Below are 25,043 nucleotides of genomic sequence, written 5' to 3'. Positions count from 1 at the left end.
TTTTTAGTTACAGCACTAACTTGATACATGACCAAATGTTAGAGTTACAACCAATAGGATATCAAGGGTCAAAGTCATTTTGTCCTTACAGTATTCCTGTCTGAAAGATCTATGCACTGCTACTAAAGAAGATCATTTGTCAAAGTCATTTAAGAGTGTGTAAAGTATTTGCGACCTGATCTAACAAATGAAGAAGACACATTAAAGCAGATGATTAAAAAATCAAGAAAAAAGGCACAAATGTAGTGCAGGGACTCACCTGGACACTTTCTTCCTGCAACAGAAACGCAGCTTCACACACACAGCTGTGGGCACTCCCACTACACTAGTACAGAGCACGCAAACTAGATCCTCCCATACAGGAAGACACCTATCCACCAGGTCTATCAGCTCACCTGAACAGACCTGAAAATCGAGTTTCTGTTCCTGCCTTAAAGGCTCACAATGCTCCACCTTTTTTTTTTCCTTTTAACCTCACACTACCAGCTCAATAGTAAACAAAACGAGTGAGCATTAACCAATCAAAGGTTGTAAAAGATTGCTAAAGGCTATAAAGTGTTGCTTTAAACCATTTCTGATCCCACTGTACTTGAGTGAACTGATCAAACAACGTTGCACAATACATGTTTCAATGATTTACTGCAACATTTCCCAAATATTCCACGACTCGGGGACTTTACCGACTTTCTCTCTGGTATATGCCTAAGAGGATGTTTACATGCATATTAGTTTCCCGTTTATGAGCCTTGTCCTGTTGTTGATTATATTTCAGATGTGGAGTTCACACAGAGCCTGAAAAGTATGATCATGACAGAATCCAGGTTTTCACATCATCTGTTTCCAGGTGTGCCTCGAGTTTTCACTACATCCTCCACCACGATGACATCATTTAGAAAGTTTGGTTAGGTGTCTACATGGTGCACTACCCTGGTGTCCTTGAAGTGGTTCTGGTATATATCCAGATTTCTCTAAACAACGGTAAGTTTCCTAAGCCCATTCATATGTGGCGGAAACATCAAGGATACTCCAAAAAACCTGATCAAACCCAGGATGGTAGAGTGCATATAACACACTCTGTGATGTATTTCCAGAAATATCCATACATGGTGAAACTCTGAATAGTGAATAGAAATTAGAATTGACAAAATTAATTTATACATCATTCAAGCCAGATATATTGCTTTAAAGAGTGTAGTGACAATAAAGGACCACTAGATGGAGTAAACTACTTACTAAATAACTTTGGTCTTCCCATTGTGCAGAAAAAATTCATGGAAAGTAGAAGTTTAAGTCTGCATGCTGCTTGAGTGTGTGTGTGTGTGTGTGTGTGTGTGTGTGTGTGTGTCTGTGTGTGTCTGTGTGTGTGTGTGCACGCGGGCGCGCTAAACTGTACAGTGTGTAGTCGTATGTTCTTATCATGACCTCAGATGTGCCTCGGGATGCCCGTAAATATGGGCACCAGTAATCTCATCCACTGCCAGCGAGGGACCCAGTATCAATAAGCCCAAGAAGGGGGGCATGCAGGCTGCAACGTACACACAGCTGAATGTTTTGCAACACATTACAGTTTGAGAAATATAACCTGTTACAACACATCTCCGCTATCACATCAATCCACTGATTCCACATGTTTCAAAATCCATTATTAAAGAGATGCTTTTGTGATTCTTGCAATAAGAAATAAAAAAAACAGTACCAGCCTCCTGAACAATAACATATTGCACAGGTACATGTGACACACAGTGTGGTATTTAGTCAAGCATGTCTCTACAGTAATATGCCTCTCAGCTCCAATCTTATAGGTTTTTGTGTTGTTATAACCATCACTGCGTGTGTTCTTATGTGACTCTGTGTTTACTGCTTCATGATGATAATGCACCCCGAGAGACTTACTGGTTAAATGCATCATGCACAGTGATCGTTAGTTAGAGCCGCAACTGACGATTATTTTCATTTTATTGATCGGTCAATTATTTTCTCGATTACAATGTCCGAAAATGGTGGAAACTGTTGATCCGTGTTTTCCTGAAGTCCAATGTTTTGTCCACGACCTAATGATATTTCGTTTGTTGACACAGGAGGAAAGAAACCAGAAAATATTAATATTTAAATAGCTGGAATTGGAGTATTTTGACTTTTTGCAGATAAGAAATTACTTAAACTGACTAATCGATTTGGAAGAATAGCTGGTGATTAAACGCTGAAAACGTATCGATTACTTGTTTGATTGTCACAGTTAAAACAATTGGAAAACATGATGACATGTGACAATAAGAAATAATATTATGAATGAGGCTTGGGCCAATATTGAACATCGCCATATTCGCATCATATGCCATCATTTCATAGTAACAAATATTGAGCAGTATATGATTTTTCACTTGAGAGGAACTAGTCCAACTATTTTCTATAGTTATGAATTTAATTTCTGACAGTATTCTTCTCACCTGGCTGACCCTCTAGAATTTAGAGGGAAGGGAACCAGTGACGGACAGGAGACAGCAAGCTATTCTGTTAGGTTTGCAATTAATTTAGCTGGATTTTGTACACGCTTGCTCACAATAACACTGGTTCCTGGTACAGTTGCATGGAACAAAGTCCTCTTATGAAGTGTTATTAACACCTATGCATTTCCTACTGACAAGTCAAAATGGCTGCTGTGATAAAGGACCATGGAAACTGCAATTTTTAATTCCATAACTGAAAGGCGTTACCTTAGGCTTCCTCATAAAGATGACGAATACATAATAAAAAATAAAAATATAATCATTTATTCTAAACAAGCATTGGAATCCAAACTACTTCCTTTTTTTAGCACCTCTTCCACCTCTTTGTCCTCCTCATGTCACTGCTCTCTGGTTCCCATGCAGACACAACAGCTCTTTGTCTCTTTCTGACCCATTAACAGGGAGAGGAGGCCACGGTCACCATCAGTCACCACTTACACATTCCATCGTCACACACACGCACGCACACACACACACAGTCTGCAGGGTCACCACAGAACTGTTAATGACCAAATCAATTAATCCTAGACATGAGCGGGCAGAATTACTGAATGGAAGGTTACAAAGACAGGGGATTGCGAGACTGCCAGAGGTCGATAGTGGAGGGAAGAGAGGACAAAACACACTTTGCTTAATCAAAAGCAAATCACTGATGTGAGTGTTATTGCTTTACTTAAGCCCTGCAGGGGCCACTGTGCCTGAATTACAGCAATGCAATAATTGTATATATTTGTAGGGAATATATATATATATATATATATATATATATATATATATATATATATATATATATATATATATATATATATATATATATATATATATATATATATATATATATATATATATATATATATATATATATATATATATATATATATATATATATATATATATATATATATACACACACACACACACACACTGTAATATACTGTGAGTGTTTACTGATTTGATCTATAAATAGCAGTGCACCTGCAAAAAGAGGCCCAGAGAGACAGACAGTGAACAGCAGGTAGCTATAAACCTCACTAATCTGGCCTTCATTCTAAATGCCAGTGTTGCTGGGTAAGCTACGTCCTCTGCAGTTATTACTTGTGTGAATTACTCTACCTGGAGGCCTCAGGCAGGGGGGGCAGGGATGAACTTGTAGACAGAGAAAGGCACTGCTGGATTGGACGGACGGACGGACAGATGGACAGATAACGCAGATAAGAAAGCAGTGATGCAATGAGGCCAGCAGGCTGAAGTCGGTCTAAGCGCCTCCACTCCTCACTTAGACACACATGCACACCTGCTGTGTGTGTTTGCAGGACAAGTTAACAGAGCAGCAGCGGGCGGTGGAAGTGAGCCCAGTGACAGATTCATAATTGATAGAGCCAATAGAGAGTGAAAGAGGGAGAAAGGAGAAAAGTTAAGATGGAAAGAAACAACTGCAGAGAAAGACTGGAGGTCACAAATCACTAACTGCCCTCGGTCCATCTGTAAGCTGTGTGTCTGACCACACTAATGCTGTTTGGCCCACTTCGAAACAAAAATAACTCATCTCTGCTCTAAAAATAATCCCCTATACTATCAGCAAGCATTTTTGTTGAAATTGTAGGCTTGAGTAACGACACTGGTCACATCAGGCAAGCTTCCAAGCTGAGACAGCCCCCCCTGAGTAGAACAAGGTATCATATCCTCTGATATTATCTCGCTGCAGAAATGGCTGCATGTAGGTCAATAACAACAAAAAAATTGGAGTTCAGAAATGCCTAACATAAGTTTGTACTCAATTAGAAACAGTGGTGCCAATGCATAGTTTTTCCTAAAGACAGCACAGAAAAGTTTATTTTTCAAATGGTAAATAACCCCTCGCAGAGTCGGTACATGCTTTATATTGGTTTGAAAAATAGTTCAGGAGATCCTTGCAGACAAGTCACGAGTCTGCAGCCATCCAATCTTGCAGAGCAGTGCACAGAGAACAACCTACTGCCCAACACACACCCCTGCTTACATCAGCAAGCTCAGGCTTTAACAAGACTCGGACTGGACATTCATCAGTTTTTGCTATTTGGACTCGACTATGACTATGAGCAAAAATTTTAAAAAAGAAAAAAAAAAAACCACACACACAAAACCCTGCACCCTGACGGCCATTTGTTTTATATTTAGAAGAGCTCATTGACCTAAATTTGTATGATGTCAGGCAGGTGCTGCTGGCACTCTCTGATTGCTCTTTTGCGTCCTAGGCTGGAAGCATTGTTTTGGTACCAGTGTAGCTTGTCGTTATGAATTTGACCTCATAAAGATCCGAGGACCGAGACATCATTACTAAAACTGAGAACAAGGGACAAACGTGTGCGCTGGATTTTAAGTTTTCTTTTCGCAGCATTTTTCATGATTGTCAAAAGCCAAAATGTGTTTCTCATTAACTCGGGGAGCAGGTAGCCATTAATCTGCATTAGCTAAATATTACAAAACTACCCTCTAACTGGCAAAGGACAGAACAGGAAAAACTACCTGTAGTTTTGTTAATCTCGAGAGTCCTACTCTTCTATAGTGCAAAAAATATCTTAAACTAAGGGTGCCTCAATCAGGATTTTTGGGGCCAACCACCGATCACTGGAAGCAGTATCAGCTGATACACATAACCAGTAAGAAGGATGTCTCTCCAAGTGATGAATACGACCTGGGATTGAGGGGGATAAAGGACCTAACCTTCATGTTTTGTCTTGGAAAAAACAGACACAAGTGAGCCCTCTCCTGTTGTAACACGAAAACACAACTTGTAGCACCTGATAATCCTGGTGCTAAACCTCTTATCACAGAAAACAAACAATTACTAGATGCCACCCAGCTGGTGGTGTGGCACCATTTGTGCCAGGGACTGGATAGAGACCATTTCCATTCAAAACAGGACATTAACAGGGTAAAATAATGGATTGGATAATGGATTCTAGACTGTAAAGAAAAGGAAGTTTTGGTATCAGGCAGCTTCATAAGAGTTTCATATTGCGCCACTCTGAATATTTGTTTCATTTGTGCATGCCAGAAAAAACATTTATGCAAAATAAGCCAAACGTATCAGAGGGAAGAGGAAAGGATGTTATCATGTAGCCACATCTGTGGTTTTCCAGTGGAAAGTGGCTCCCTCACAAACAAACAATGAAAAAAAAAAAAAAACTAACCCTAACTCCACCTCAAAAACAGGATGAAATGGGTTTCGGCCACACAATAACTGCCATTTTTAAACCACACTTATCACCCAGCACTCAAATCCTGCAATTTTCCAGAGACTTTTGTCTCTCCATGGGACAACCATGCCACCCACTGGGGCAACTCCTTTATATAGGCCACCACATCCAGGAGACAGTCCTGCCCTCTGTCTCCTTCCTCATGCCCAGGACACAAACACAGGTGTAAATCAGCAAGAGCGACAGCTCACCATCCGCACTGTTACTCATCCTGGCAGGGAAAAATTCCAAACCACTGAGCGTCCTCAATGATGCCTGGTTCTCAATCACACTCCCTCACCCTCCCACACACAGCCCAAAGAAAGTCATGGCCTCAGAGGAGGCAGTTATGAAAGGAGCAGGTTCAAATGATGTCTGTGCTTGTGAATAAGGGAGTAGTTAAAGAAAAACAGACCATTCTATTGAATACCAATGTTGGCCCAGGGAGATTCCACTCCTACCAGTTGGTGTGAAACATTTCTCAGGATAAACAAAGATGCACTGTTCGCAGCAGAAACACTGTACAAACTGTGAACTCGAACTGTATTTTTTACTGTTTACAGTTTTAAAAAGGATCAGTAAAAATTGTATTACAAGTCAAGGTTAGCCGTTTCCCACATATGTTGCTTTCTTTTCTGTGAACAAAATTCTCAACTTGGGGTGAAGAAATCTAAGATTTTATCACATGGCATATAATGCCTGTGAACAGCCAATTTTACAGGAGGGAAACGGGAAAAATAAAATCCAGTTGTCTGCTACCATTATAGCCATTATTTCTTTGAAAGGGTATAAAGTTCAAAATAGTCAACTTAAAGAAAAACGGCCAGTGAATTCAAGCAGTCCGCTTCTTCACAAAACTAATTCAAAAAGGAGCAGAAGAACTGGTTCAGGCATCTTAATGTAAGTGGAGGAGGGGAGTCTTCACTTCGTCATATAACAAAATACTGTTGTGGGACCACAGGATTGATTGGATGAGGGTTAAAAATTGTGGGCATAGATGATACGTTACTAGATCCACAACATGGGCTAACAGGAGTTTGCCTACATGAGGTGTCCATATTTGCTTGGTTTTCAGGCTTTAATGTTTCTATTTAGCACTAAGTGGCATACACTGTATTTGAGCTTTCAGAAAAGTTTCCCAGTTGTAGGACCTGAACAGAGCTTAGTTGGTTTACAGACCGTTATGTGACAGGAGTTGATGGGACAAATGCTTATTTTGAATCATCTGTGTGGATTTACTGTCCTGTTTGGGACCTATAAGCTAAAACACTAGCTGGGCCCTTAGAATTCTTATCAGCTCTTTTCTTCTCACTTTTCAATAACTATTTATTGAATCAAAAACATTATATGTAACATTTCTGCATTAAAACATCTAAAAGCAACAATATATTTTGTTGAGTTGTGTTCCAACATTAACATTGAGAAATCCAGAAATTCACTCACGGATAACTATGCGCTTCATTTTATCGCTGGTTGCTATACTTTGTGAGACTCTGTGCAAGTCCTAACATCTCCAGTCAACAAACACCTTTCTTTTGTCCTTCACAGCCAGCACATGAAGCCTCGACCGCCCCGGCCCCCGCCCCCCCCCCCCCTATTCTTCACTCGTCCATTATGTGCTTGGTGTGGACATATGATCCCCAAGAGAGTAAAGAGGCAAGTCCTCTAGGTGCCATGACCTGACCCTGACCAAGATCCGCGAGACAGAAAGACAGATGGGCTGCAGCAACCAGCAGCTGAGCCCCACACTGAGCAAGAAATGTAAATACATGCAACCTACACGCCCCTGCATTGTAGGTAAAAATCACACGGCAGATACTCAATCGCACACTGGAGAAAGAGGGAACATCTGACATGCCCATTTACGAGATTACTGCTGGAACGACCGGTAAACAAATTCTGAGTTTCAGTGATGAAGTGAAGTGAGCAGTAACTTCAGAGCCTTACAGCACTGTGCCGGTAAATGTTTGTTACAGTGAGGTCACAAAAATGGTAACTACATATTGCATAAAACCTACTGAGGGAACCAGACAGTACATCGGATGTGTCAGCACGCCATGAAAACATAAACATCAAGCACGCACCACAGCCGAGTCAGCCCATTTAATTTTCTTAAAAGTCAGATATTATACACAATTACGTAACAGCTCGCACAGCGGGAGTTCTGTAAAGCACAGAGAAGCATCGCAATGACGACAATGATGCAAATCCTTATAGAACTAGATGAGTTTTAATACAGTATATTGACTCCAGCACCTGTTTACGTTACTTCACCCACAAAATTAAATACTCAGTGCAAGAGAAACCACGGTTTACATTTCTGTAATATTATTGTGAGGCCATGATCTGTTGCAGACTGCAGTGTCACAGGCAATGCTAATGGACGTGTGTCTTCATCTTAATTGTGCCATTGAACCTGCTCATCATATACAGTAATAGACACAAAGTGTTAACAGAAACACCACAAAACAAACATGTCTGTAATGAGCGAGCAGTGCAGTGTTTTTCGGCACCAGATGGAGGAGGTCAAAATTGTTCATATTGGCCGGTCGCAGATGCTGCACTAAAGCTACTCTTGTGGGTACAAGACAACTGTTAGCCAGGCTGCTGGTCAGCATTCAGCAGACTGGCACCAGAGCTGCCAGCACCCATGGGCTGAGACAGAGCAGAGGCCGGAAACGGACCACCAGAACGATGACCGGCAGAGCAAAACGGAACACGGAACACGCAGCTATAAATAAACCCTGTAAACCGAAGTGCTCAATTCAGATTCATCATTTTAATCAATTGGGTTTTTTTTTTGTTTAATTTGGCTGTTTTCACCATTTTATGTGGCATATATCAAATTCCAGAGTGAACGTCATGCAGTCCATCGCAGTCGCAGAGTTTCATATTGCTTGATATTGATAATTATTAATAATTAATAACTATTTCAATCACTTTTAAAGCCCACATCAGACCACAAGAAAAGCAGACATAACCACAGCCACTGTGATCTAACAGTATTACAGGCAGTTCAGAGCCAGATCACTCGAGGTTGGAGCAGTGATGACGAGGAAACACAGCTGACACAAGAGTCCAGGAGTCAGCCACCGTGCCCTCGGCTCTTCCACAACCCCACCTGCTCTGTTTGACCACCAGCAGCACAGATACCTGCTCCTCCTGCTGACTCACAAAGAGAGGTCAGTAGCCTGGCCCCTCCAGGGAGACTGTAAGTGGATCAAACCATCTACCCTCTCTGTGTTTTTCAATCTGGAAATATGTAATAAATCAAATTATTAATAAGTTCAATTGCCCAACTCTATAAAATATTCATTTAACAACTGACTGCACTCACAGCCCTATCAAGTTATTTGATTGCATTTCTGTATTGCTGTCACTCGATTGCATTGGAGTCAACCACTATCCTTTGTATCCTGATTCTCAAGAGAATAAACAGAAATCTGTCTTTGACAGGGCTTGACTCTTAACCCACCTCTTTTCCCACCATACTGACTAACATACTGTAGTTCAGCTGCCAATCATTTGCCGTGACCTAACAAGCTGTCCACCGAAACATTTGCATGGGACAGCAAAAACATAATTAACATAAATAAAATGGAGCTCAAAATAGCTTAATAGTTCCATATGCTCCCAAAAAAAACCAACTTGTTGGATCGTTAAACACCCCTCTGCTCGCACCTCTCCATACAAGACAGTTCCTGTAACATTCCCAAATTGACAATCCAACAAGATTCCATGCTTTGGCAGCAACTGACCTGATGAGGTGAGCAAACATGGGAAAGTATGCAGTGTGTGAGCTCCCGCTGCAAGCTCTCTTGTCTCTTACCTCTGTCTTTCTTTGTGTTTTCAAACTTAAGCAACACCGTGAACGGGGTCTGCACGAAAGCCTTTCATTATCTTATCTACTCCCCTCTATGCCGAGTGGTTGGCCAGTCAGCCAGCAGTGCGTTAAATCTTGTATTTGTTTTTTAAGTCCGGCATTTCAGTTGTAAAACCCGATTACTCATAGGTGGACCACCACTGCTTTTATTTATCTCACGGGCGACAACTGAGCATCACTGGTTGTTTCATCCTGAGCCTTTCTTCCCCTTGTCTGCACTGAATCACATGTTGCTGTGAATGAGAACAAAAACCAACAACACGGCGTGTTACTACATGCATTTAGCAGTTAGACTCTCAGACAGTTTAAACGGAGAAAGACCGGCGGCAGTATTTACAGGGGGATCTAATGAGGTTCATGTGCAGTCAAGTAGATCAACTGCTTCCTGCTGCTGGGAAAAAAAGTGTGTGTATGTGTGTGTGTGTGGAACGCACCTGAGGCACGGAATATGGGAAAAAAACTGGACGATCGAGTATGGAAACTGATGATGAGACGATTCTTTGTCTGATGAATCGTTGTATCCGAGGGCCTCTCCTTTCATCTCTCAGTTAGCTCCACCAATTAACATACTCCTCCACCCCGCTGTACAGTAAGCGGACAATGTAAGGGTGAGCGTAACCCCGTTTCCTGGTACCCCTAATCATTTTGCAAGGGGCTTTTGGTTGCTAGGAAGAAGACAGTAGGCATGAGTAGGGGGAGGCGGGAGGACAAAGCCTCGATTGAGCCTCACAGAGGGCGGCCCGAACTCTAAATGTGAGTCACCTCATTTAAATATCATCAGCCCTAAAGTGGCGGCCTAACAATGCACTGAAAAGAGTCATCAAGGGACTTTACACCACAGTGGATGAATGTGTCACTAATGTGTGCGATTCAGCTTGAATTAAACTTTTCAGATGGCCTATTCTCTGATCTTGTAATCGAGGTAATTGCCTACGGCTCCTTTCAGCTCCGTGTTCAATCAGACGGTGAAAGACATCATGTCCGGCCGATGATGCTCTCTATGGCCTACAACAGGCGCTCCGAGTGGTTACACAGCACCTGTCAGCAGCTTGATAATGCCACACACACACACACACACACACACACACACACACACACACACACACACACACACACACACACACACACACACACACACACACACACACACACACACACACGAACACACACACCTCTCCATTAATTCTTTCTGTCTCCCCATCTTCTTCATCACTCACTCTGAAGCGCTCTCATCTCCACTCTACTCCACATTCCACACACACACACACACACACACACACACACACAATAGTGTACAACCTACACTTCCTCCTCCACCCGAGCGAAGGGGTATCACTTTCTACCAAAGGCTGCCTTTCATTTCAGTGCTGCTTTGTCAGTGAAATTTGAGACATGAGGAGGCAGTTTGTTGAGTCTGTTTATCTTTTAGAGAGTTCCATGTTTTATTCCAGCCCGTGCAAATCACCAGTACAGTTTAATGTTAAAGCATAAAGAGGAAATTCATCCGTCTCATCAAAACAGCCTTGCATTCTCCAAACCAATTGAAGTTGGATGGGGACTTGTCATAAAATGCAAATAAACAACTGAAATGAAATGAATGACGATCCAAGTCTCCACAAACCCCTAGATCCTAAACCGATTTAAAAAGACGTCAGTTACACCCTTTTTTGGGTCAAAATCAGCAGCAGACTTTGAGACCATCACAGCCCACAGCTTCTTTTCAATCATTGCATGACTACAGTGTGATAGGCTGAGGTGGACAAACATCAATGCTTGGCACTCACACACAGTCAAGTTGATGGACAGTGTTTCCCAGGTGTCAGACTTTTGATATTAAAACGCCGACCACATTATAATAACCATCTTGTTGCTGCTGCTTACATAAACCATACGCTACATACTTACATCTGCATCTGTATACAAATAACTTAATATATGGTCTGTCATTTCTGAAGCAATAAGGAGTTTTCAAACTTTAATTTTGTCATGCAGCCCTGTGTTGTGTAATGACAAATATATTACCTTGCGCCACCCAATAAATGCATCAGGTATAAAACTATAAATTCAAGCCACTTAAACACATTTCAAATCCACATTAGCCTGAAAATAGGGAGTAGCCATCCCTGTGACACACTATTAATTCTTTTTTCGATAACATGTTCTTGGAAATTACCTCATCGCTGGCTGAGGAAGCCCAGATACTCAGATACCCAGATAGGAGTGCCTGGCCGCCATCTTCAGTGAGAATGAGATATTGGTAGTGTGAAAAGAATTAAGCTATCTGCAAGACTTCTCTGAGAACACACACACAAATCTGGCTAAACTATTCTTTTGAGAAATGAAATGTGATACACACCAGCTGATACTTGTGTGTAAATATGTGCACACATACAGTACTCTGGCACCGCCAGCGATAATCCTTATTTCTGTGAAATGGTTCCCACAGGGAAACACTGTTAAACCTCATTATGAAACAACTCATTCACTTCTGCATTTGCAGCTGTCGAGACCACAATGATCTGCCGTAACACTCTCCAGGCCTTACTTTGGCTTAATTGATCTCAAACAAATGTCAGGGATGAATTTGTGTATATCATTATGTCATATCTCAATTGTGCATTCTCAACATTGCAGCTCAGGGCCTCAAACATGCAGGTAATGTGTTTTATCAACCCCAGAGGAAGACACAGAACAAGGCCTTACAATAAAACACAGTACACAAGGATTACACTAATGAGACTGACAGCACAGAGCAAACTAACCCTTGCCACACAATCTGTGCAAATATATCCAGGTGTGCACAAACCATTTCACACGCATCCACATGGACACACACGAACAAAGAGGCACACACAAAAGACACAAACACACACACACACACAAAGCTAAGCAGCAAGCATTTCTGTCACAGTTGCTTAGACACATCCACACATCATTGAGAACTTTTATGTTTGCCAACTTCCCCTTCTATTGTGTTGGGAAAACCTAGCTGTTCAGTGTTGCGGCATCTCAAGTGAGTTACAAGTAGCATGAAGTCATCTTTAATCATATCCAGACTGTTCCTATCTGTAATACACAGTCTTATATTGTATCTTTAAAGCATACCTGTGGATACTTCTTAGCCTTTTTGAGAAAGAGAAAAAAAATTCCACGTAGAGTTTCTTAAATCTTTTCTTGAACGAAAATCGTTTAATACGTATCAAACCCCTGTCGTGAAATACTTTAGCAATCAACTGCAGCTTCAGGTATGAGGGATCACTAGGTTTCACATCAAACTGCCCTACAAGTTGAAGATACTTCACATAATCACTAAAAAGCTTTCACGTGCCTTTACAGGAATGCCAAATTTATTGCTGGAGAATGCAAAGACATGAATGTCTCCACAGTTATAAACTGACCCCCAAATAAACAAAGACTGGACTGCTGTATTAATGCTCTACCTGGGAGAGAGAAACTCCTTTAGTAGTATCAAGTAGTGTTTATTGACCACAGAAGTTTCCACACACCAAAAAAAATACATTTGAGGCTTATTTGTGCCTTTATGTCTAAGTCACTATAACTTTGGGACTAAGATGAGTGCCATACACTCCTGTACCATAGTACACACTAAGAAAAATGGTGACATTGTGTCTATGTTAACTTTAACTTCATTAACTTGAAGCGCTATCAAAGTTCTCCCATCTGTCTTGTGCCAACAAACTTGATTTTCTATTTCATACAGGTACAGCTGTTTCATATGGCCTAAAAATTGAATCTCTGATTTTTTCACACAAACTCGATTTACGATTTTTTTTTCCTTCTCTAAAACAAACTTTTTAGAAATGATCAAAAGCGCTGCATTTATTTTAAGGCTTTTAATTTTAACTAATTTGCCCTGCAATTGTAAGCAGTGCACCTCCAAACTCACTTGGAAAACTACATAAAAGTGCATCCTTTAGATCCTTTGATGCTTGTGTAAACATACCTTTAACATGTCAGATTGCTTGCTATTATCAAAACAGATCAGTTTCCATATTGGTATTGATAGAGTGTGGTAGATGTAAAGGACATGAGGTGTGTGCTTGCTGTCTTTTCTTCTGTCGACGCCAAAAAAACAAACTACTAAAGAGAAAGTGCCTTTTTAGGAATGAATCCTGGCTTGCTGCCATGGTGTTTTTACCGATTTATCGCCCGGCCATAATAATGTTGACACTGCTTAGTATGGTTACAAATATTACTAATATGCACACATCATAAGGACGTTTTAAACCAAACTGTAGATTAAAAGTTAACAATGGCCAACGTGACGGGACACTACACCATCTCTGTCTCACACTGGTTTCTTCTGTGGTGGAGATCTTTCCTGTCTTCTTGCTGACATGTTGTTTGAATTGGCTTATAGCCTACCATGGTCAGGTAAATACTTGATTCTGATTGGCTGGAAGGTGTGGATTAATGTTTGATATATGGTCACCTCTGGAACCCCTCCAGTTCTAGTGAAACTGTCTGTTTACTAAGGGTGGGGCAAAATTTTGATGCAGCAATTTATCATCATCCTTCCCTGTGCACTACAAGTATCGTCCCTGGCATTGTTCCTTGGCTACTCGCAGTGGCGCCTATCATTTGCTATTTGTTCATGAAATTGTTTTATTGATTTGGAGACATACAGTTCCAGCCTTCACATTGTCCATTAGTTCCTGATAATGGACATCTTGTTGGGCATTACCCTCTATTTATTGTATAAAGTAATCAAGGCAGACACAATTCTATTCTGCCGTCTGTGAGAGAATCCATGCTCCAACAGACTCCGGGAGAACGTCTCACTGAGCTTTTCAAGTTGAGATCAAGCTTGACAAAAACTTCTGAGGTACGAAAACATGCAGAGGATGAAGCTTATCACGCTAAGTAAAAATCCTGTCAGTCAGTGTTCCTCAACAATCAGCCACTGTGTGTATATTTTCATTCTCAGCACCTCATGAGCAGCTCTCACTGTTTATTAGCTCCTCCAACCTGGCTGAAGTTTTGCTTCTCAGCAAAAATTAGTTACTCTAGTGTCTAGTAACATGTGCACTATGTTGAGAAATTCAGGCTAGCTGAGAGCCAATATTTAAAAAGTAAACACAACAAAATGGCTTGAATATTCAAGCCTTGCTTTCGTCTTGACCTTTGACCCCAACTAACCTCTATCAACTGATCGGGAAAAATAAGGTGTAGAAGCTCAAAGCATGTGGTAGGACAACAGCAGGGTCCAGCAACTACACAAAAACTTTGTGTAACTTTTATAGTAGGTATAACGTCTTCCTGTTAAGAAACACCTCCAGGTTGCTTTTGACATTTGTGAGAATTCATGAGTGCACACTTATCTAATGCTGTGTTGCTGCTTTTCTCTGGTACAGGTAATATCGGCTCTTAGTCTTCGACCTTCTGTTGGAAAAAGCGATACAACAGAACAAAAAGTACTGGGCACCAAACGGGCACATAAATAACATGGCCCACATGCTAGGAACTTAGGACTGACCTTTTAAACATAGTATGTTTGTTAATATCCTTTGTCTGTAAATCTTAATTTGCAGCCCATTGGTATGGGGGATTTTGCTCTCAGGTGGATGGTTGGTGCATGTATACCTGACAGATCTCCTCCAAAAACTTTTTTTGTGGCTCCAATACCTGCTCCATCCTGTAAAGAAGCAGTCTGTTCCACAGTGGCCCACTGGCACACAATACTCCTCTGTTCGCTGGATGCCAAACGCTTCAGTCATCACCCTCCATGCCACCCCTCCCCATCCCTCCTTTGCTATCTGTCTCAGTCTTTTTCTCTCTGTATCCGTCTTTCCCTGACCATGACAGAATCTACTAATGGTCGGTCAGATTAGCATCCAGTCGTTGAAGGGACGACTTCAGAATGGACAAAGAAAAAGCTGCTTTGTTTCCATGTGGTGCCAACGACCTCGGAAGTAGGAGAGGAAACCGGTGGCCAGAGAAAGCATCACTAGAGCCATTATAGTAACCAACTGTGGGTGGGTTTGAAGGAGAACTTAGAAATCAGTGACATTTAAACTTATCATGCCATGGATCCGACCCATTTCATTAAACACTGATAGCTGATTATTTCAACAGTTGTTTAATATATTTTATTGTACATCTCCCCGGTTTGACTAATTGAAACACTTTTGAAATGAGGACAAATCATTGCGTCTTATCTACTGTGAGTTTTAAGTTAACCAGTAAAATGTACAAGCAGTAGTCCCCTAACGCATTGCACTGTTCACCATAAACAAACTCCTGAACCTGCAAACTAAACCCCAACTCCACCCTGCACAGTCCATCTATTCAAATTCTATTCAAATCTGAAATGACTCACCAACTGCTTCATGGTTAAGCTACCATGATTGAACACGCACTACTGCATGATCGCTATATGGCCTCTGTTATCATTCACTCCCCCTCTGGGAGTGAGAGCTAGACAGGATCTGCTATTTACTGATGGAAATTATGTGATGCAATTTAGAGCAAAAAAATCTTTGTCACTTCCCATGATGAGTGGGGGGTCGGGCTCTCAGTAACAGCACATTGTAACAGCATCCATATGATTATAAACAGTTAGTAGGTACATTTTCAGATTTACAGGTGGCAACCAGGCTGAAATACTAACAAATACACAAACACACACATCTCAGCGTTATGAGTATGGGTGCCATCGCACCTCTTTTGGTTCCACAGCACTGGCATGCTGATGAAATGACCCACTGGAGCAGCTTTATGCCAACGTTGTTTGTTTGAGCGTGAACAATCAAAATGCAGCATAAAGGCGAGCCTCCGTTGCAGGGATGTTGCAGAACCTTTATGTGAAAAGGATGTGATGTTTGTAAAATATGCCTAGACTTACAAATGAATTACTTTGATAATTGCTTTCTGTAAGTGGACATTTAAGTAATGGTTGGCTTGGGGTAACTGATCAATTTTTGAACAAAAGTAATATCATACACACGCCACAGAGTATAGCACACACAAGCCCTATTGGTTAGATAACACATAATCCTATCCCCTTGTCTGTCATCATCCAAATCGAACAGTTACAATCACATGGGCTGAGTCATGAAAGGGGGAAGTTGAGTTCATAGTTCTAAGAGGCTGTTGTAAAGAGGTCACTGTCAAATTGTTTTCAATGAGCGACAAAGTAATAGAAAGAGACTGTGCCAAGTGGAGTAAAGAAGAATGAATGCCTGCCCAACATACACACAACACACACACACAGAGGATTGAGAACATGCTTTCATGTTCAGAGACAAAAGCGCGCACACACACACACACACACACACACACACACACACACACACACACACACACACACACACACACACACACACACACACACCCCTCCTTTTTGCTGATCAGCAGAGATGCTAACAAGCAAATGAAAATTCACCCTCAGGGGGCCTGTAGCCAGAAGGAGGTGGCAGCCAGGATACACAGCAACAAGTTCACAGACCTACAGCTGACACTACTCAAGACGCCTCGCACACAAAGAAGGATCTTAGCCAGGAGGAAACAGGCATCTTAAGAGAACCTTCTTGGGCTAATCTGCATTATTCTAAAAGGGACCTCTAAATGACCCCACCCATCACCACCATCAGTCTCCCCCACTTCATTCTTCTTTCTCCTACTTGACATCAAGTCAATAGCTATACTGCAGCCATGGCAGAACTAAAATTCAATTTGGACTAAATGTGGGTAAATGACGTTAGAGTTACAGGGAGAATCTGATCAGCGATGTAAGCAGCACTGGATCATCTGTGTTTTTCTCCTAATCACGTTTGATATCAATGACGACATTACTGCAGCTAGAAAGACAATGAAGTCGTGCTGATTCCTTACAGAAAACCATGCACACGGCCGCAGAGGAAAGAAGAGTGCCCTCTCCCTGGATATAGCAAGCAAAACTACATCCAACATTAAGTTCAAATATCCTCCTGTCATCCATTAAGATGACCTTACCTTTTATAACACGTGACCATTACATATAAAACTGTAATGGTCAATGTTCAACTTTTTTTTTTTTTTTTTTTTACTGTGGGTGGGAGAAAACTCACGTTTCTGTTAGCTCATCCACAGCAACAAGCAAAGAGCAGGTGGCCGTGACATCAGCATGTAAAGTGTGTAAAAACATAGCTGTGTTCTCATTAACCTTAGAGTACAGTGTCAGTTTCTTATGCCACATGGTCAAGTTACTGACGCTGTCATCTTCAGAGATCAAGGCAAGGAAGGAAACCATGTCACAGGACCGGCGTAAGGTTACATAGCTCCCAAAGCACTCCAAATATCAACACAGGCTACATGAATAGTGCAAACTCATAGTCCATTAATATAGCACCGTGACATAGATCCTCTCATGCTGATGGTGCAAGCTCAGAGATGTGAGGTCAAGTGGAAAAAATGGAAATTAATACCTTGTATCCAGTGCCTTTTCTTCAAATTTCGTGCATGTGTTGTATCGTTGACATTCCGTCCCTAACTCTACAATACTTACACACTTACTACAACTTCACAAACAATCTTTGTTTGCCGTGATTTACTAGACAGAGCCACAAACAAATACACAATTTGGCCTATTTTGGTTCTACGCACTTCATCTATGTTGAATTATTCACAGGGCAGCCATAAGGGGAATAGGCGTAGTAATGTTAGGCAGGGGCCATATATGGAAAACCCTCATAAATAAAACAACATTTGACAAATAAGCTTGACATCAGTCAAGTGAGCCAACTGCTTTGCTATGTAAGACTATAGCCTTCACTGACTAGTGACAAATTGGTTACAGGCTGTCACAGAACAATGGGCTTACAAAAGCCCGCAATCATCTAATTCATAAAATTATTCCTAACCACTCCTACTCCTACCATTTTGTGTAGTAATCCAATTAGCTTGTGGTTCAACTTCCCATCAGCCCAAAGCTTTAAATGCTAACTATGGAGATAGGCTACACATGTAGAAAATAAGAAGACCACTGTACTTTCCAACTAGGGGTTTTGCTCCTCTTAGTAGCGTATGCCTTGAGATAGGAATGACAGTGTCCTATAACAAACCACAGGACTTTCCAGCCACTTGCGTGTAGGCCTATGTACAGTACCACATTATAGCTAAACACTATCTCTGGACATTCAGGACACACAGTACTTTTATTAATGCATCAGCTATTCACTTAGCCTCTCTGCTTCCTCCAGCAAAAGACAGTCTGCAGTGAAGACAGGAGGGGAAGCATGCCTAGATGGTGAGCACAACACCGGAGCTGGACGACAACCGAGCCAACACAGGTGTCTGATGGCTGGCATCTGCTGGGAGGACTCATTCCTGCGCAACAACGCAGAGGCCCGGGGTGTGCTGAGAGAAGCCCCACACCTCTGTAGGCCAAGCAGGGACAAAACAACACAGCACCACTACTGGTGATGCTCACCAACTGTGACCCCGCCAAGTACATCATTTTAATCTCTCCGTCTGGGATCAACAGTGCAGCAAGAGGCTCACAAGTCCACTGCAGAATTGCAACGGAGATTAGTGATACCATGAAGAAAGTGGGCGATTATGCATGGACAGCAGGATGGATGGATAAATAAATGGATGGATGCACGGACTGAGGGAAAAAAAAAACAGGTGGTTGGGAAGTAACGGAATAAAGGAAAGAGAAAATATGTGAATATGAAGAGGGAAGACTAGGAAGGACAGATGTTTAAGTGGGTTAATGGATGGTTGGATGGGCAGACACATTTCCTGTCATCTATATGCTGTAAGCTGCTAAATCCATCACTAGCACTTTGCAGCTACTGTATGATACTCAACATGACCACAACAACAACAGGTATCGTCTGATGTCAGATAACTGCAAGGCATCTATAGGTTATAGGTTAAGGTCTATCCTATGTCCTATTGTCATATTCACAAAATGACTTTGGCCACACTTTGCCAGACTGTATTTATGACATTTCGGACCGTAGCCAAATATACAGTTCATATGCACTATAAAAAGGATTTGATCAGTCTGGTTGCGTACTTTACATGAATGGATTAGGCTACAGCAAAAACATACTTGTATTTAAATTTCATATGTTGCCATATTTTGAAATACTTGCTAAAACTGGTCCACTTCAAAATGTCAGGAGGCAGCGCTTGGAGACCTGAGCTGAGAAAATCAATCAGTGAAGAGAAATCACCACAACTATCCGAAAGCCTCCGTTTTCACGGCAGCATTAATCTTTCACTTTACCTCAATGACTTACGGTCCAGTTAATGCAGTAAGAGGTGTTTTAGAAAACGGGTAAAAAGATAAGGTCAAGCATGAGGTTTAAAATGACAAAACTTCAACCTCAGACAAGGCAATTTCCTGTTATTCTTAGTGAGCTGATAGTGATCCAAACTAATGCTTGGATTAAGAGTCTTAAACCACTGTATCCTACCCACCCTTAAGCCCCAAGAAAATAGCCTTGCTGCTGACAAGCAGTTATGGAGGCCAACTGTTGGCTTTGTCTCCACCAAGAACAACGCAATGGGCTGCTGACAGGTTTCTCAACAAGCTGCACTGTTGTAATGACAAGGAAGCGTTTGTCTCAATCAGCAGGTTGCTCAGATGAATTCTGGGAGTTGAGCCTTGGGCACACTGCATTCTTGGTTCCCACACCTCCCTCCCCCCTACTCGGGTGACCCTCAACGCCAGGAACAAAACCCTGAGAATGTGAGCTATGCAGGGCTGCAGCTTGGACACCTGTTCAGGCAGCCAACACAGGGCAAAGCCTCCTACGCTGGACCTCATCTGTGATGCTGCGTCCGACCCCAGCCTGACCTCTACTGCCACTGTGGTCACAAAGAATCACGAATCAAACATTTGTTTTCACGTCCTAGCGGCTCTTACCAACACTTTTCCTTTACAGGATGCCCTGCATTAAAGAGCCTGTGAGCCCATTTACCAAAAAAAGCAAGGGCATAATGAAGCCATCACACACTTGTCTCCAAGAAAAGCGGTTGACCTCATAAACACAAGCCAGAATAATGAAATGTACTAAAATATCAAATCTCCTGAGAGACTCTCCCTGCCCAGCTGGTACAGACCAGAGGCCTCCCAGCTTTTTAGGCAAGAGGAAGAACTAGGTTATTCCCAGAGAGAGCGTGGGGTCTGGCCAAAACTGCAGACCAACCGGTGAGGTTTCCGAGTTACACAGAGAAATGTGGCTCTCTAGAGATTCTTCAGTGGAACTCGAATACAAGAGAAAAGGTCATCCTCTAACTGTCTTTCTCTTTTTCCTCACAGCCAGACAACCATAACAGTGACTACGATAACATGCACGCTAATTCCACTACTATCCAGGATATGACCGTTGAGCAGTTTCAGCTGATAGCTATCACCACTTAAGCTGATGTTTCTTAAATTTATTATCATTTTGTTGTTAGACCATACGGGCAACAGCTTTGAACTGCTAGCCTGCTCTGCCTATAAGGGTGCTCCAGTTGACTGCACATCGATTGTTATCGTCCGATATACCTTGTAAATAATTTGAATGTCTGTCTCTATAAAACCCCGATCAGAGGAACCGATCAGATAAACACACTAAATACTTTCTCTGTGCACAGACTCACACACCACAGCTCACTGGTTGCTAACAGCTCACTAGCTCCCCTCCTGCCAGTATTAATAAAGACTTTCAGTTCTCTCCTGGTGTCACCAGTACAACATTTTTGTGAGGTCCTGCCAGCAAGCCAATTGCGACTGAGGGGATAGATGGACCGGTACTGCCAGTGACTGTAACTAGCGCTGACACACTGTGGAGAGTGAAATCACTATTGCTGTAGTCAGTAGCAGTCCGTTTAATTCATCATTTGGGATGGTCTGTTTGCAATAAGTACATTCTATGTCATCCTGGAGGAGGAGGAGGGACCTGACAGCTAACGGAGCTAACAGCTGATTGGGCTAACAGCTGACTGAGCTTTATTTTGCCCACAAAACAAAGAACAGTTCTCACTCTTCAAAAGTTCAATTATTTTTTTTCTAGTAAAGCGTAAAACATACTTCCATATCTTCCATAGAGAATTTTGCTCATTTAAAATAAATGTATTATCTTTCAAATGAGACCTGCCAACTGTATTAAATACTCAATACAAACTAAGATGCTTTTATAGAACAGAGGGTAGCCTTCTTTATCCTCATATGCACATAGACAAAAGACATGCAAAGTACATGTGAACATGGGCAGTGATGAGGAGACCAACAAGAACAATGACTGTAACGGCACACGGTAGAGTGCAAACCTCCGCCAAGGCCCAACAGTCCCCTTAATTCAATCACACCTAATCCAATGTGAACCAACAGATCTGCTAAACCATAAATTAGGCTAACCACATTTAGGATGCAGACTGAAATGTACTCACTAATAGAAACCAGCCACCTAAATATGCCTGATTTTTTTCATTAATATCCATGCATAGTTTCTGAAGAAATTAATGAACATGCGGAAAAACATGTTTTTTTTTTTAATAGATTACTTAATGTTATCATAAAAATACATGAGGATGTTAAATTTACTTTGTCACATGGGCCCATGCATATCATGGCATGGCTTCACGCAATAATGGCTGTGGGAGAATGGTGTAAGACCAAAACACATGGTGTCATGCAACATTGGGTGGGCATGAAGATGCACATTTTAAAAGTAGGCAGCACAAACGGCTGAGTAGGGATTCAATGGAAGCTGGCCAAATGCTGAGTCTCCCAGTGGGCCCATTGGCGCTGTCAGCCGGTGTCAAGCCCCGTTGTCACCACACTTGACTTAGCGGGGGCACAAAGCCTCTGTATTCCCCGCGGCCATGTTACATGTCACACGGTACTTCCGGGGAAGTAGGAACTCCAGTGCGTTTAGGTGTGGTGTAGGGTGTGGGTGTGTTTGTGTGCGTTTTTGTGGAAGTAGGTGGTTTTGTCACGAGGAAACTGTTGTCATTCTCGTTAGAGAGTATGTTAATGCGTACCCTGACTTCTGTATTCTTGTGTGCTCCACGCTCAGCTGTGCGGTAATAAGCGGATCTAGCTAGTAGTGCTAGCTTTTGTACTTGTCACTGTTAACTATAAAACAGATATCTTTTGCAATCACCAGGCATTGTGGTTGCCCAGCACTGAAGCTGCATTCACTTTCCCACGGAAACAAGAGAAGTTTAATTGAAGCAAACTGGAATAGCGAGTCTTATGAGTGACTAATTGCACATTTAGGTGTGCTTAAATTATTAAGGACAACAATTCTTGCAGAGCGAAAGCGGTTAACAGGATTTAGCAAACTAGATCCCAACAGGTTACTTTTTTAAATTATTTTTTTATTTATCATATCATGCACCGACCTAACTTATAAGTTAACAGCAACAGTAACGTTGATTCGTTCTTAAGTTACTTCACAGTCCCTGAGTACTACACAAAGTCAATCAACATTGCCCTGTGATTAAATGAGCAGTTGTATTTCAGCTAGCCTGTGTTCTCTGTTATGGATAAAGCCATAATGATACTTTTTTTGTTGTTTCCCATATAATTGCATGTTTGTTTTCATCAGCTTGGCAGTGTGAAGTCAAGTCATTAGCTGGTGTTAGATACCAGATATGTGTTGGTACTCACTTTGCATCGGAGGTCGTTGTTGAGCGATTTCTCGTTGGCCACAGCGCAGCTACTCCAGTGGTTCCTTCGAAAACCAAACGTTGCTGATTATTTATTTTTCCTCTTCCGAGACCGTGACTTGCTCCTTGAAGCCTCCTAAACTCCTGCCCCTCTCTGCGGCTACTGAACACCAGCTTTTTAAAATGTTACGCCTCGGCTGTGCCACTCTCCAAGACCGATAAAGTGGGCTCTCAAGGCGCTGATTTGGAGACGGTTTGTTTATTTACACGCGACGCGAGCGAATGGTTATGTGGCATCACGGCGCTGTTCTGAGATCAGCACCCAGCCGGGCTGCTTTCACACAGAGCCCCGCCCAAATCTGTTCGTTCACTGGTCAGTGTTGCTATAAGGGCGTGCTCAGTTAGTTCATTGTGTGTCTCTATAGGCTTTTAGCACTGTCAATCATCAGCTAAATCTCTAAGAAATAGTGTAAATAGACGCAAAAATATTCACAGGAAACGGTTGATTTACAGATCAAAAAGGGTGGTGATTTTGAATCTGTTCAATCTAAAAGATTGCCTGTTTGGTTTCTTATTATTTTTCCATATTCTATTCGATCTGGAAGTCCATCATTTTCTACTGTATCTTTTTACATTTACATTTTACACACAATTGCATAATATTAAATAAATGAGTGTACAGTACAGCAAGTGCTTGCTTTGGTTTAGTTTTGTTGCTTTAAAACTTAGAGATATAAAAGTGGTTTGACACCACCCCCTACAGGTCATGTGAGACAGAGCGCAACAAGTAGTCACAAGGCGGTGGTGTGAGCTGTCTCTGCCAAAATAAATAAAGGAATTAGTCTTAAAATAGCTAAGTAACACCAGTGTTTATCTTCAATTACAGTCAGTCGTGTGTAATCCTACTAACCACTCATCTCAAGACACCCCACACATATGGACTTCATTAAAAGTAGTAAACAAGTTAGACACCTTGAGACAGAAAGCATTTTACTTTATTGCAAGATTAAACATTTTAAAAGTCTGTGTATGTGTGCGTGCATGTGTCCATGCATTTTCCCTGCCTGTGAACAAGTTCCAGAATTGGACTGACAATTGAAGCGCCCCCTTTTGTGCCCTCTTGTCCCCGCGGTAAAATGTGCTGTGTGCCAAAAAAAAGCTGAACCGCAGCTTCTTTTGTCCTCATCCTGGGATATAATGTGGGATATATTGTCTAGGAACAATGGGACCGAGCGGCCCTCTTCTGACAGCTACTCACTCTTCGCCATTAACACAACACACGCAACCTGGTCAAAGCCATTAAATGTGACGAGAGTGCTCCTTATGCACAAGCAGTTTCATTTCAAAGGCCTGCACATACATGATCATTATACTCCCAAAGGGATTTGTAGCCAATATAGTTTTTTTTTAAATTGTTTCACAGTATTGCTTCTTCTTAGATATTTATATATTATGTTACATTGATATGTCTTTACTACAATATTACTGTTACGTTTGAAGGCTGTGTGCATAACTTTTTTTTCAGTTTAAACACTGAATACTGTGATTAAATACAGTGTCAAGACGGCTGTGCCATTGCTAATGTAACAATTGCGCCCTTAAGAAAATAACTACATTTTTTTTTATTTTGGATGCTATCTAATTAAAAGGTTTTCACATCAAAATTGTAAACCTTTTCGGGAAATACCATGGGAGAAATAGCAGGGGTTTATTTTTATAGTGATATCTAGATAAGCCCCTCCATGCGATGATAAAGTATCGCCACTAGATGTCAGCAGAGAACAAGCCACTGCTCTATTTTGGTCTGTAATGGCCTATTAA

General features: G+C 41.6%; 1 protein-coding gene across 2 annotated transcripts in view; it reads right to left on the bottom strand.

Moving 5' to 3' along the window:
• The window catches only part of mpp7a (membrane protein, palmitoylated 7a (MAGUK p55 subfamily member 7)), a 134,425-nt gene extending 110,918 nt beyond the window's left edge, over window positions 1-23,507 (bottom strand). The window contains exon 1 of one of the 2 annotated variants that reach the window (XM_037078459.1): window positions 23,224-23,507. The gene's annotated coding sequence lies outside the window, so the exon portion shown is untranslated. Of the gene's footprint in view, window positions 1-259; window positions 440-23,223 lie in introns of those variants that run through there. The other variant, XM_037078461.1, reaches the window with a different exon arrangement.
• Between the last annotated feature and the right edge of the window lie 1,536 nt (window positions 23,508-25,043).

The sequence above is a fragment of the Acanthopagrus latus genome, chromosome 19 (genome assembly GCF_904848185.1).
Source record: "Acanthopagrus latus isolate v.2019 chromosome 19, fAcaLat1.1, whole genome shotgun sequence".
Taxonomy (NCBI): domain Eukaryota; kingdom Metazoa; phylum Chordata; class Actinopteri; order Spariformes; family Sparidae; genus Acanthopagrus; species Acanthopagrus latus.
The sequence above is the reverse complement of the archived record's forward strand: the minus strand, read 5'-3'. Positions and strand labels throughout refer to the sequence as shown.